Genomic DNA, 12,671 nt, shown 5'->3' with positions numbered 1-12,671 from the left:
CTCATTTGCTACCAAATAAATAAAGAATAATTGCAATTACATCTGAGAGGAGTCTCTGTTAAACTGTTACCCTGACAATGCTGCCAGTGCAGATCAATGACCTGTTAAAAAACACTACATAATCCAACTGTAAAGAAAAGGGTTGTTTCAACGGATTGAAACCTGGTTCTCAACTGGATTAAAAGATACACTAATACAGGAACTAACACTAGGCAGCACCTTGAATAACAAATGAATGTTGTAAACTACTACATGAGTAAAGAAACACACAAAATGCAGATTTTATATCTGGAGCTTAAACTCTCTAATCAAACATATTAGACACCCGCAATTCACTATGGTCAGAGAAATATGGATTGGGATTTAAAGCTGTAGCCTACTAGTTGACTTTGTAATGTAAAATATACCTACCCTGTTATATTAGTATTAGGTGGCTATATGTAACTTTCAGTTTGTGTTGATTCCAGCGGCCGCTTTGGACAAAAGCGGTAGTGTTTTTAACACACCTGCTGTCATAAAGATCTTTTCTTTACGGTGGTGTACTGCCCACTGTATATTACTGAGTTAATGTTACTGGGAGGTCACGATGAATATTTTGCTCAGAAAGAAAATCTGTTATTTCCAATAAGAGAATACATTTAATGTCGGCTACTGACGTACAACCACATTGCGCATATAATCAGAGATGGCAAAAGTACTCACTTCCTGTACTTAAGTAGAAGTACAGATACTTGTGTTAAAAAATACTCTGGTAAAAGTAGAAGTACTGATTTAACTTCTTTACTTAAGTAAAAGTAACAAAGTACAGGCTTTGAAATGTACTTAAAGTATAAAAGTAAAAGTAGCCTTGCGAATGACAACCACTTTTTATGCAAAGCTACCTGGACCACACAAATGTTACTAGGGTGCAAGATGAGAAACTTCAGTGGACATAAAAACCAGGCTCTTTATATGCCATTGTCTACATTTTAAATGGATGTCTGCCAAACATCACATATATGATTATGGTGACAGAGACTGGGACTCCAGCTTAATAAGATTCTGACTGAGTAGCAAGATATGAATTCAATTGTGATTCTGTGAGAATTCACAGATCCAGTTTCTCTTTTTTTAATCTTCCCCTTAACATTTAAAGGGAATCTACATGTATGTGTGTGTGCTCAAATATAGAAAGAAAATAAAGGATACAATATGAATTACTAAACATAGATTAATTACTGTAAGAAGTTGCCCATACTTTAAGAGTTACACAGCGCATTGGCCAGGAGTCATACTTGATGCCTCCTAGCCTATCTCAAACATCTCTCTCAGATAAGGCCAGATGGGATGATTGGAAATGTCTTGCTGCTTGTCTGCCTAATCTCTGGGATCTCTGTTTTCTTCATTTTCAATCATGTCGCCGTCCATACTACTAGTGCTAACGTTACCACCGTCATGCTGCAATTATTTGCTGCAAATGAATGCAGAATGCGGCCGAATCTGTCGAGTCGTCTTGTAGTGGTGCGTTACATGCAACGTAGCCTACAGTATATTCCCATCCAATTAGATTGAATTCGGTATTGATCACGTGAAAAATAATAACGGTAACTCCAGTGAAATTATTTGAAACTTGTTAGTGAGGACTAGATTAGGACCTTATTTAAAACTGATGCTGGTTTCCAACTTCGCCAACTTTCCAGGTGTGTCTGTAAAACACAGACAGAGACAACTTCTCTCTTTTGATGCTTTACAAGCAACGTGAAACCTAGCTAACTCGCGGTGTGAGGCGCGTGTCCGCGCTATTCTCCGACATTACGACCTCTTGTACAAAACTAAAGTAACGAGCCAATTTTTTAAATGTAAGGAGTAGAAAGTACCGATATTCATGTTAAAATGTAAGGAGTAAAAGTAAAAAGTCGCCACAAAAATAAATATCCGAAAAATCTACTTAAGTACAGTAACGAAGTATTTGTACTTCGTTACCTCCCATCTCTGCATATAATAGACATATTGCCAATTCGGGATGTTTTTTAATCATTTACAATCCCATAATTGTTTCCATCTGTTGAAAGCCCGACCGAGATTGACTCGGTTTCGCCCGTCGTCTTTCACTTTCGCTTTTACCTTTCAGTTGTTCTTTGTTTCATTAGGCCTACTTCTTTTTCTGTGATGGTCCTGCCCCAGTATCAGCGAAAACTACAACAGATAACTTCTAAAATAAAATTTTAATAAAATTAGGCTTATATATAAAGAAATCTCCTGCTACCGTATCCCTGGCTGGATACAATAACATAGGCTTTTCCAGTGTTACACCAAAATTTGTGACCCATCAGAATGTGTGCTCTGTAACGGCGTCTACCTGCCGCAAATCATGTTGGTGACTTCGCCGGAAAAATTGGACCCGGGAAAAGGCATTAATTGAAACTATATCAAATAGCGTTCTTTTCACTGTTAGTCCCGTATGCTGTTACAGGTCATTTATGATCATCAGATGAAAAATTACACAGTTTCAGAAACATTTAAAAGTTACATAGTAACTTTAAATTAAAGCAACGACAAGCGGTAATTTTTCCATCAGCACCACCGCCTCGTGAAGCACTTGTGTAGCATTTGCATTTGATTTTGGAAGTAAGTGAAAGAAAAACATTATTTTTTTCCACTTTGTCAACTACTTTGTAAAAAAGATAGATGACATAAACTCTCCACACTCTCACATTCTCCACCACACTTCCTGAAATCATCTTTCCATCCATCACATCCAGTACTCTATCCTCCTTTACACCTCTATCTCCAAATCAAATTCTTAGTTTGATCACCTCTGCCCGCCCAACCACCTGCCCCCTTAATCCTATCCCTTCTCACCTTCTCCAGTCTATTGCTCCTGACCTTCTTCCTTTCCTCACCCTTCTCATCAACATCTCCTTGTCAACTGGCTGTTTCCCCAATGCCCTCAAAGAAGCAAGTGTGACCCCACTACTCAAAAAACCAACACTTGACTCGTCTGAGGTAAATAACTGCAGACCCATCTCCGTTCTTCCATTTCTATCCAAAACTCTTGAGCGTGCCATTTATAATCTCTCTACTCTCTACTTATCTCCACCAGAACAACCTTCTTGATCCCCACCAGTCTGGCTTCAAGTCTGGCCACTCAACAGAAACTGCCCTACTTGCTGTCACTGAACAGCTTCACATTGCTACAGCAACCTCTCTCTCCTCCATTGTCAGGCTCTGCGCTCTCTTTGCTCACATCTTACCTGGTAGACCGAACCTACCTGGTAACCTGGAGAGGATCTATCTCAGAACCTTGCCCACTCAAAACTGGGGTTCCTCAGGGATCAGTCCTGGGGCTCCTCCTCTTTTCTCTGTACACCAACTCTCTCGCGTCTGTCATTCACTCACACAGCTTTTCTTATCACAGCTACGCAGATAACACCCAACTAATTCTCTCCTTTCCGGAGTCTGAAACACAAGTAGCAGCACGTATCTCGGCCTGCCTGACTGACATTTCTTTTTGGATGTCCACACACCATCTGAAACTAAACCTTGACAAGACTGAGGGAAGGGCTCTCCTACCCAGGACCTGACTATAACGATTGACAACTCTGTGGTAGTCCCCACCCAGACTGCTAGAAACCTGGGTGTGACACTTGATGACCAACTCTCCTTCACTGCCAACATTGCTGCAACTACCCGATCGTGTAGATACATGTTGCATTACATCAGAAGGATACATCCCCTTCTAACGCAGAAGGCGGCTCAGGTTCTGGTTCAGGCTCTAGTCATCTCACGTCTAGACTACTGCAACTCCCTCCTGAATGGCCTGCCTGCATGTGCCATCCAGCCCCTGCAGCTCATTCAGAACGTAGCAGCTCAACTTGTCTTCAAACTCCCCAAGTTATCTCACACCACACTGTTCCTCTGCTCTCTTCACTGGTTACCAATTGCTGCCGCATCTGCTTCAAGACACTACTTGCATACAGGGCCACAAAAAGGATGAGCCCCAGCTTACATCCAGGACATGGTTAAACCCTTTACCCCCACTCCACTCTGCATCAGCCAACCTGCTTGCTGCCCCCTCACAGCGAGGGACAACTAATCACTCAATGAAATCCTGACTATTTGCTGTACTGGCTCCTAAACGGTGGAATGAGCTCCCTATTGACATCAGGACGGCCGAAAGCCTACGCATCTTCCGCCGAAGGCTAAAAATACTTCTCTTCCGACTGCACCTCGGATAAAAAAAAAAGAAAAAAACTGCGCACCTTACATTTTCATCACATTATTGAACGTCATACTTCCTGCATTGGCATTAAATATTTCCATTTGCTGTAAATCACTAATGAAGCAGAGTTGCATAAATGTTGATCCTGTTGCCCAGATGCCACTCTGATTTGATGTATGGACTATTATATTGTAACAGCAAGAGTCATATTCAACTTAAATTTTCTTTCTAAAACAGCAGTGAGAGGCTGCTCTGTCCAGACACGGTTGGAATAATCTCTGTAATGGTATCAAATAGCATTACTATGTGCCTATTGTATGCTGTTTACTGGTATTTCCTGATATTAAAACCTTCAAAATTCAATTCAACCACCTCTGCTGCCAGTTGGGAAGCTGCTGGCCGAAGGTTTTGGCTCTACAACTCCCTGCTGTCACTCAGGAGTGATTCGTTTCTCTTGATCACATCAGCTCACATTTTTTTACTTTCACATTCATGGCTTTGCTTCAGTCTGCCAGTCTTTCTCACTCGCTGAAGATGCGTAACGTTTTCTCCAGGCACCATCAGAAGGCATGAGTGTAGGAGGTGAGGCCACGGCCATTCAAATTAGAATTAATTAACCATGTGGTGTGGGAGGCATGCATGTGTGTGTGAAATGTGTGTTTGTGAGTTTATTAGATATAGACTTTTAGCCATATATCTTCTTAGTGTGTGTGTGTGTGTGTGTGTGTGTGTGTGTGTGTGTGTGTGTGTGTGTGTGTGTGTGTGTGTGTGTGTGTGTGTGTGTGTGTGTGTGTGTTTGGAGTCTGAGTCTGAGATATGTATTCAGTGCAGCCTCAAGGCAACCTGTTGAGCATGATTATTCTCTCACCTCCTAAATGTAGGCGAGCAAAAATCCACCGCTGACTGTCTATCTGAATACATGTAACACACATCTGGACAGATAGCTTGAGTTTAAATGCTTGTTAAAGCGTCTAATTAGTGACATTGAAGAGTTTCTGTGAAACTAATTAAGCTAAAATCTTTTGCTACAGTGCTCCAATCTTTTGCTACAGTGCTTTTGCTACAGCTTTGGCACACAATAAGTAAACACGCTAAATAATGCATAAATCTATCTATCAAATGAGTTCTTGTATGCAGAGCTGTTACCGTGCACATGATGTCACATATCTTCCCACCATGCCCACTGTCATTAACCCTCTCCATATGAAGCCTTGAAGCTGCGTCCTCACCTCAAGTGCTGAGCTGCTTCAAAACAACACCACCGCAGCAAATCACACACTAAATGCATGTGCACGTTTGCTCTTGTACACTTCAAGCACACACCCTCTGGTTATTGATGAATGCCAACATGTGGACGGGGCTGGTGATTGGTGGATGCAGAGGAGGTCCAGCAGTACTTGAGTCACAATGAATTCAGTTTTGAGTGCAATGTGAAACAGACACCTGGACCTTAAGAGGAGGATGGAGCCCCATCCCTTTACACACACACACACACACACACACACACACACACACACACACACACACACACACACACACACACACACACACACACACACACACACACACACACACCATGAAGAAACAATGGATTAAGAAATATCCAACAATACATCTGTTACAAACTTGATGCTTGGCTAGGAATAATAAAAATTACATTACATCTTTATGCAGATTCCTTTTCAGTAGCTCCTGATCTTTACTTTCCTCTCATCTTTGAATTATCATGCTTGTAAACAAGCTTGCTTTTCAATTCCATATATAAAAACCAATTTATTTTGTACAAATCTTTTTTTCTTTTCTTTTTTTAACTTAATATGAAGAAGAAAAAGTTACTAAAACAGAGATTGTATTCATCATTTTCACACATGGAGCTTTTCCATTTTCTTTGCCGGGCTGCATGCGACATCTCTGCGTGATGTGAATGAATCTCCCTGGAGATCGAGCACCAGTATGGACAGGATAGGAAGACCTATTACACTATGTGCTTCACATCAATTGCTCTGACACATGGGGCGATGAGACCAAACTCGCCTCACCCCAGCAATGGACCCATCCCTTATGATAGAGCTGGTCACACGTATTATCATGTGCAAATTGTTCATATCTAACCTTCCCGTTTCTAGCCGCTAGCCATTTCAGCAAACACCTTGCATTTTGCAAAGTATGTCGGGCAAACTTTAGCATAGTGAAAAAAAATTACGTTAGAAAACATATTGCTAATTATAGCAAACACACAGGCTGTAGAGGCACATAGGGGAACTGCTAACATCGGCCCATTCCTCGTGAGAGGTGTGTCAGAGGCTGATAAAAAAGGCATAAGAGTGCCCATGATCACAATACATTTTGTTTCTTTTGTGTAGAGAACCAACATTGATAAACCATATACAGATACATAGAACCACAATTTGACCATTGGGAAGTATCAGTCATTTTTCTATTAGATTCCACTATATTGTGTTCTAAATGGCACATAACCAGCCAGTAATGTAGAGCAGGAAAGATCTATTTAAAGGTAAAATAGACTGACTTTTCTGACGAGAGGTGAAGTTGAGTCAGTCTTTATTGTCCTTGTTGCTGCTTACAGCTGTCAAAAAACATGGTGTCAAACAGGGATAATTTGGGGGACTTTGACATGAAAACCTGTGCTAACCAATGCTACAATGCGCTAGTGAGCCCTCAACGTGTGTTTTATCAATTTTCCTTCAGTGTCATTTGCATAGAATTTAGGCACAACAGCATGGATTTTATATTTATATTTGCACTGCCAGCAGCCATGTTTTTGCTCTTGGCTACATTCTTGCAAACTGTTCCTGCATGCCGTGATCTTCAGCATATTCTCTTCATGACTTGTTGTGTAACAGCAACACTTTGTTCTTTAGAAGTGTTTTTGTATCTGAGCATCAGAGGTGTGCGTGTGTGTTTGTGTGTGTGTGTGTGTGTGTGTGTGTGTGTGTTTTGCTTTTTATAAATACATTTGTACTGTAGATCTTTTGGCCTGTAACATACCAGAACAACTGTGGATGCTTCTGCAGCTTAATACCAGGAACCACAATTTGAGGTGAAGAAAAGCTCTCAGTGAAGCTAGCTGATCAATACTTCTTTGACAGGCAGTTATTTTTGACCAAGGAGAACTGAAGCTACGGCCCCTGTTTCAAATATGTCTATATCCCAATTACGGACTCAGAGAGAAGAGCAACTTCTGGAAGCTATTCCCTGCACATCCCTGTCATAATGAATTATCTTCTTAGCTGGTCTGTTAAAGCCTTATTTAGTGTGCAAGCATGTTATTTATACATACACACACACAATAAATTTGCCCGGTAGCTACATAAGCGTGTGTATGTGTGTGTTTACCTGAGTATATGTGTGCAATCAGTAGGCTGCATTGAACATCTGGCGATCCTTGACTCTGGGGGCCCCAGACAAAGAAGCCCATCGAGGCCCCTCAACCATCTGATACCTTACTAGACCATTCTGCAGGGTCATCAGATATTGTCCATGTTCCGATTCCTTCTGAGCCTTTGGTGGGGGTGGTGGAGCTGGTGTTGCTGCTGGCACTGGGGGGCAGGTGTCCTTGTTGTCATGGTGAGGTAGGTGATCCTCTTCCATCACACAAACATCCCCTGTAAGTGACAAACAGAGAGAGGTATGAGTGTGTTTGACTGTGGGTGGTGATGGCGCAGTGGATATGACACGTGCCTTTGGTGTGGGAGATCTGGGTTCCATTCCCACGGGGATACATCAACCAATGTGTCCCTGAGCAAGACACTTAACCCCTAGTTGCTCCCGGTGTGCGACCTCTGACATATATAGCAATTGTAAGTCGCCTTGGATAAAAGCGTCAGCTCAATGACATGTAATGTTTGAATCAAGAGGCTGAAAAATGAAGCTAATGCAGAAGTACTTTAACTTTGACCACTTGAGGCCTCAAGCCTTGAGTCTTGAGTGTATTGTGTTCCATTTGTACTCAGAAGTAGAATTTCCCAAGGTCAAAGTCGGAAACAAGTCCTGTCCTTGGATTTACGAGCTTGGAATTCAGACAACCTTGCAGTACCCCAAGCTCAAAATCCAACATAGATCAACAGTTATGAAAGCTGTAGTAACATACAGTTATTAGCACTTCTGTCGTATTTTTTTGTCTCGCTAATAAAGTCATAAACACAGTCCTGTTCAACTTCTATCTGGACATGATGTTAAGTTGATAAGTAAAATAAGAGACTGACCTAACTGACTAAGACCAGATAATGATGACTTAAAAGTAAAACAAACAAATGTTTAAATGGCATATGAACTTCATTTAACGGACCAAACACACTCAAACAATCTCACTAAAATCGCTTGCTCACCAAGAAGGATTTATAGTCCATATTATATGATGTGGTATACCTCACGAGGAGGAGTCTCTCAAATCGTTTGTCAGACAACCTGTTCCTACTCGGAATCAGCACAAGAGTGCCCCTCCACTGGCGCATGAAGGCATTGCTGTATTGAATTTCAAAGATACAGTCTTAAGTTACTAAAATGTAACTACAACATGCATTTCCTGTAGAAAATACTTGTGAATGCTGAAAAACTAAATTGCTAAAAAGAAAAAAATCATAGTATAGAATGTTGAAAAAAGCCATAGCATAGTATGTCGAAAAAGCCATACTATAGTATGTTGAAAAAAGTGATAAAAATCCATAGTATAGTATGTCAAAAAAGCCATAGTATAGTATGTTGAAAAAAGTGATAAAAAAGCCATAGTATAGTATGTCGAAAAAAGTGATAAAAAAAAAGGCACAGTATAATATGTCGAAAAAGCCATAGTATAGTATGTTGAAAAACTTCATGAATACGTTTTTGGGGGTGGCTGTGGCTCAGTGGTAGAGTGGTCACCTGCCAATGGGAAGGTTGGTGGTTCGATCCCTGGCCCTCCCATGTTGAAGTGTCTTTGGGGAAGACGCTTCCCGAGTTGCCCCCGATGCTGTGCATGCTGTGTGAGTGTTTATCTGATGAGCAGGTGACACCTTGTACAGCATCCTCGTACTCGTACATTCTTGTACTATGTAAAAGCGCTTTCAGTAGTCGTTAAGACTACGCTGTGTATGTTATAAAAAAACTCTGTATAGTATATCAAAAGAGTAATAAAAGAGCCATAGTATAGTAAGTCGAAAAACCCATAGTATAGTATGTTTAAAAAAATGCCAGTGGCAGGTTAGCTCATTTGGTAGAGCAGGTGCACATATATAGAGGTTTGTGACAGTTTTCCTGCATGTCTTCCCCCTCTCTCTCCCCTTTCATGTCTGAGCTGTCCTTTCAATAAAGGCAGAAATGCCCATAAAAAAAGAAAAAAGCCATAGTATAGTATGTTGAAAAAAGAAGTAAAAAGCCAGATTATAGTGTGTCTAAAAATACATATTATAGTATGTCAAAAAAAGTGATAAAAATCTGTAGTATAGTAAGTCAAAGAAGCCATAGTATAGTATGTCGAAAAAAGTGATAAAAACACCAAAGTATAGTAGGTCAAATAAAGTGATAAAAACGCCATGGTATTGTATGTCGAAAAAAGCTATAAAAAAGCCATAGTATAGTATGTCGAAAAAAGCTATAAAAACGCCATAGTATAGCATGTTGAAAAAAGTCGCAGTATATTTTTTTTTTTTTTTATTCCTCCTCTCCTCTCTCCTCTCCTCCTCCTCTCTCCTCTCTCCTCTCCTCCTCCTCTTCACTCCTCCTCCTCTCTCCTCTCCTCTCTCCTCTCCTCCACCCTCCTCTCCCCCTCCATCTCTCCTCTCTCCTCCTCTCCTCCTCCTCTCCTCTCCCTCTCTCTCTCTCTCTCTCTCTCTCTCCTCTCCCTCTCTCCTCTCTCTCCCTCCTCCTCCACTCTCCTCTCCACTCTCCTCTCTCCTCTCCTCTCTCTCCTCCTCTCTCTCCTCTCTTTCCTCCTCCCCCTCCTCCTCCTCCTCCTCCTCCCTCCCTCTCCATCCTCCACTCCTCCCTCCTCCTCTCTCCTCTCCACCTCCACCTCCACCTCTCACTCCTCTCCTCCATCCGGCTCCCTTTCTCCATATATTCAAAATCCGGCTCAATCCGCTCTTTAAAATGTCCACTCTTCTCAAAAGTCCATATATGGCGCTCCACTCCATCTCAAATGCTCAAAAGTAACCACTTGCTCCCGTCTCAAGTCTCAAAAAAGTGTCCTTCGCATCGTCTAAGATCCGGCGCCAAGCAAATTATAATTACCAGCGTGTCCGTGCCAAAGTATCGTGAAGGCCATCCGCCCATAAAATTATAAGTGTCAAAGATCCATAAAATTATAAAATTATCGACAAACTTCTCCGCAAAATGTTAAAGGGATAAATAACCATGGTATGGTGTCGAAAAGTCCGGTATAAAGTATGTCGATCAAAGTGTCAAATTATAATATCCGAAAAAGTGGTCCGCTTATCGCAAAGTATGGTATGTCGAAAAAGGATCCGTAACCATAAGGTATAGTGTCAACCAGTGAAGATCATGGTATGGAGTAATCAAAAAGTGATCCGCAGCCGGGTATGGTATCGTCGAAGTGATAAAACCGCAGGTATGGTATCATCGAAAAAAACTATCCGCAAATTATAAGGTAATGTCAAACATGAATTATCTTGTCGAGCAAAGGTGTCGAAAAAAATAAATCGAAAAGTCATAAATTATCAAAAAAAAGGTAATCCATAAATTATCGAGGACCCGTATAAAGTATGTTAGGGATCCGTTATAGATATCGTCGATCCGGGCTTCTCCGCTTATATGGTATAATTATGTCCCGAAAAAGGAATCAAATAATATGAGTATAATTAGTAATCGAAAATAAGTCATAGTATAATATAAAAAAAAAGTGTCAGCAATAATAGTATAATTATGTCGAAAAAAGTCATAATTATAATGATGAAAGTGATAAAATAATATAAGGTATAATGTCGAAAAAAATAAAAACGCTCATAGTATAATTATCGAAAAAGCTATAAACATATGGTATGCTTGTCGAAAAAGATGGAATTACTATGAGTATGTCAAAAAAGTGAAAATAAAAGCATCATAAGTATGGTATCGAGAAAAAAGTCGTAATTATAATTATGTCGATGAAAGTGTCTAAAATAGCCATAATTATAATATTTGAAAAAATTAATCAAAACTTTCATGAGTAGGTGTCGAAAAAACTATCATGAGTATGGCAATGAAAACTATAAAAAAGCATAATTATATGCGTCGAAAAAGTCATTGAGTATAATTATAAAAAGTGTCCATAATTATAGGTATGTGAAAAAAGTCATGTAAATCAAGTATGTCAAAAACATGAGTATGGTATGAAAAAGTCATGTTATAAGGTATAAAAGGTGTCCAGCATAATTTATAATTATGTCGAAAAAAAGGGATGCTTATGCATAATTATGGTATGTTGAAGAAGGTCTCCGCTTATGCCAGGTATAATTATCGGTCCGGGCATAAAGCGACATAAGGTATAATTATGTCGAGGATAAAATAGCCATAGTATGGTATGTCGAAAATAGTCCATAATTATAATAGCCAGCCGAAAAAAAGAGTGTCCGCTTATCATAGTATAAAGGTATCGTCAGAGAATTGATAAAATAATACATAATTATATTATGTCGAAAAAACTATCACGCTCCATGGTATAACATGTCGAGCTTATCATAGTATGGTATGTTGAAAAAGGGATAAATAGCCATGGTATAGGTATGTCGAAAATAAGCCATAGTATAATTATGTCGATGAAGTGTCAAAATAGCCATAATTATAATATCGAAAAGCTATAAAAAAACATATGCTCTTGCTTGCTCGAAACATCATAATTATAATTGTATGTTGAAAAAAGGGATAAAATAGCCATAATTATGTCGAAATAGTCATAATTATAATTAATGTCACAAAAAGTGTCAAAACGCCCTGGTATGGTATCGTCGAAGAAGGTGATAAAATAACCGCCAGGTATAGTAGGTCGAAAAATTGATAAAAGCCATGGTATAGTGTGTCGAAAAATTGATAAAAAGCGTATAATTATGGTATGTCGGTGTCCGCGTATGGTATAATTATTAACCGAAAAAAGTCATGGTATAATTATCAAAAGAATCCGCTTGTATAATTATGTTATCGTCGAAAAAAGTCATATAGTCGATGAAAGTGTCGATAACCATAATTATAATATCAGGAAAAAGTGTCCATATGTACCAGAGATAATGCTCATAATTAGTATAAAGCGAAAGGTATAATATCGAAAAATTGTCCGCTTATAGTATAGTATCAACCGAGGATCCGCTTATATAGTATAATTATATCGATAGAGTGATAAATCGCCATAAGTATAATATCGCCATATAAGGTATGGCGAAAAGTCATAATTATAGTATGTCGATGAAATTATTCCATCACCGATGAGTATAATATAACCGAAAGCGTGTCCGCTTATCATAAAGTATAAAGTATGTCGATA

Source organism: Perca fluviatilis, chromosome 13 (assembly GCF_010015445.1).
Source record: "Perca fluviatilis chromosome 13, GENO_Pfluv_1.0, whole genome shotgun sequence".
In the NCBI taxonomy this organism is placed as follows: domain Eukaryota; kingdom Metazoa; phylum Chordata; class Actinopteri; order Perciformes; family Percidae; genus Perca; species Perca fluviatilis.
Note: the sequence above shows the minus strand (reverse complement) of the source record.